Genomic DNA, 3040 nt, shown 5'->3' with positions numbered 1-3040 from the left:
TATTCCAAGTCAGAGAGGTGTTCCTGGGTTGAAGTGAGCCTGGCCAGACCCCCCCCCCCGTGGGCCCTGGTTCTCCACATAGGGGCGCCTCAAGGCTAAAATCTGGATTTTTAGGCTGAGGAGAGGCTCCATGAGGGCGGATGCTTTTGTGGCTTCGACCCCAGTGCTGTTGCACATCCCCTCTGCAAGGGCGCCTGTACCCGAGTCGCGCTTCCAGGAATCGTGGGCACGTATCTCCCGACAACAGGGGTTTGCTGCCTCCGTACTTGGGCAAGTCCCTCCACGCACCCCTGCTCTTCCTCCGATCGATATGGCGCAGCGCTCCCGGGTGGGAGGTGGCGCCGCTCGCTCGGCCCGGGCTTTGGAGCCCGCGCCGGCTTAAGGTGAGCGGTCCCCTTCCTCCTCTACCCCCGGGCTTTCGACACCTATCTTTGGGCGCGCACGCCGGCCTCGCCTCCCGTCCGTGGAGGTGGCCGAGCCGTGGGGAGTTTTATCCGACCCAAGCGAAGTCAGCGGTCCGACGACCCGCACGTGCGAACGGCATGGTGCCCACCCACCAAGGCGTGGGGGCCCGTCGTCCGAATCGCTCCCTGTGCGGGGAAGCACAACTATCTCCGAGGGCGGCCCTTTTCTTCCAGATGCGTACACGGCCAGCGGAGGCCCGCGCCACCCCTCGTGTCAGAAAGGGCGGCCTCCGCGGCGGTGGCGACAGCGGCGGTGGTGGGTGGCGTCTCCGCGCCACTGCCGAGCTTCGCACTTTCCAGTCTTTTCCCGGATCCCTATGTCAGTGGGGAGGATGACAGAGGTGTGGAGGCAGGCGAAGGGGGTTCTCACCGTGCAAGGGCGCCTGTACCCGAGTCGTGCTTCCAGGACTCGTGGGCACGTATCTCCCGACGACAGGGGTTTGCAGCCTCTGTACTTGGGCAAGTCCCTCCACGCACCCTTGCTCTTCCTCCGATCGATCTGGCGCAGCACTCCCGGGTGGGGAGGTGGCGCCGCTCGCTCGGCCCGGGCTTTGGAGCCCGCGCCGGCTTAAGGTGAGCGGTCCCCTTCCTCCTCTACCCCTGGGCTTTCGACACCTATCTTTGGGCGCGCACGCCGGCCTCGCCTCCCGTCCGTGGAGGTGGCCGAGCCGTGGGGAGTTTTACCCGACCCAAGCGAAGGCAGCGGTCCGACGACCCGCACGTGCGAACAGCATGGTGCCCACCCACCAAGGCGTGGGGTCCATCGTCCGAATCGCTCCCTGTGCGGGGAAGCACAACTATCTCCGAGGGCGGCCCTTTTCTTCCAGATGCGTACACGGCCAGCGGAGGCCCGCGCCGCCCCTCGTGTCCGAAAGGGCGGACTCCGCGGCGGTGGCGACAGCAGCTTTGGTGGGTGGCGTCTCCGCGCCACTGCCGAGCTTCGCGCTTTCCAGTCTTTTCCCGGATCCCTATGTCAGTGGGGAGGACGACAGAGGTGTGGAGGCAGGCGAAGGGGGTTCTCACCGTGCAAGGGTGCCTGTACCCGAGTTGCGCTTCCAGGACTCGTGGGCACTTATCTCCCGACGACAGGGGTTTGCAGCCTCCGTACTTGGGCAAGTCCCTCCACGCACCCCTGCTCTTCCTCCGATCGATCTGGCGCAGTGCTCCCGGGTGGGGAGGTGGCGCCGCTCGCTCAGCCTGGGCTTTGGAGCCCGCGCCGGCCTTAAGGTGAGCGGTCCCATTCCTCCTCTACCCCCGGGCTTTTGACACCTATCTTTGGGCGCGCACGCCGGCCTCCCATCCGCGGAGGTGGCCGAGCCGTGGGGAGTTTGACCCGACCCCAGCGAAGGCAGCGGTTCGACGACCCGCACGGGCTAACGGCGGGGCGCCCACCCACCCAGGCGTGGGGGCCCATCGTCCGAATCGCTCCCTGTGCGGGGATGCACAACGATCTTATCCGAGCGGCCCTTTTCTTCCAGATGTGTACCCGGCGGTGGCGATAGCGGCGGCGGTGGGTGGCTTCTCCGCGCCACTGCCGAGCTTCGCGATTTCCAGTCTTTTCCCGAGCCCCTACGTCAGTGGGGAGGACGACAGAGGTGTGGAGGCAGGCGAAGGGGGTTCTCACCGTGCGGTGTGCCCCAGCCCGACCGTCGCCTTTCCCCCTCGACCCTCGTCCTCCCAGGCGGCTCGGCAGGGAGAAGGAGAGAGAGAGCGAGAGAGGGAGAGTGGAAACCCCAGAGCCGAGGGGTTATATGGAGAACGGGAGAAGGAGCGAGGGCCAAGAGGTAGGGAGTACGGTGAAAGGCCGACCTGGGATTCCCCTGCGCTCCCGCCCCCCGGGGCGCGGAGCAGCCCTGGGAAGAAAAGCCGCTCGGGCATCCCTTTGAGGTTACGGGCACGAGCGGGAAGAGGGACTACGCTGGAGGGCGAAGCCGACACGGCCAGGCCGACAACCTCCGCGTTGCCGGGTTAGTGCCGGAGCCGCGGCGGACCCCGATGGCCAGCCCCCGTCTCCCAATCCTCGTGCCTGCCCGCCGGTGGGTCAAGGACCCCCCGCGGCGGAGGCAGGTCTAAGCCAGACGGTGGCGCCGCATAGGCCCACCCCCACACGCCATCTCCCCGAGCGACCCTGTGTGTCGTCTTGGGTGCGGTTGGTGAGACGGGGGCGGCCGTGGCATCCTCCGGAGGCCAGTCACCTCGCCCTCCCCGTGCAAGGGGTGTTTTCCAGACACCTGCCGCTTCGGGACCACGCACTGCACAGCGAGCTGCTCCTCCCGCACATGTCCCCGGTGCTGCGAGGGCTCCGTTCCCCGGCCCCCCCAGGGAAGCCCCACACCATCCCACATCCTCTCCTGGATGCCGCATGCCCTACCTATACCCATTCCGTCCGGGCGCCCTGCCGCCACGGGGCTCTTCCGCCGCCCTCTCTTCCCGCAGGCCTCTCCTCTCCCGAACCTCGATGCGGTCCAGTCGTGTTGGGGGGCTACTACCTGGTTGATCCTGCCAGTAGCATATGCTTGTCTCAAAGATTAAGCCATGCACGTGTAAGTACACACGGACGGTACAGTGAAACTGCG

Source organism: Phyllobates terribilis, unplaced genomic scaffold (assembly GCF_046119375.1).
Source record: "Phyllobates terribilis strain yellow unplaced genomic scaffold, ASM4611937v1 Scaffold_10__3_contigs__length_209671492, whole genome shotgun sequence".
NCBI classification, from domain to species: domain Eukaryota; kingdom Metazoa; phylum Chordata; class Amphibia; order Anura; family Dendrobatidae; genus Phyllobates; species Phyllobates terribilis.
Note: the sequence above shows the minus strand (reverse complement) of the source record.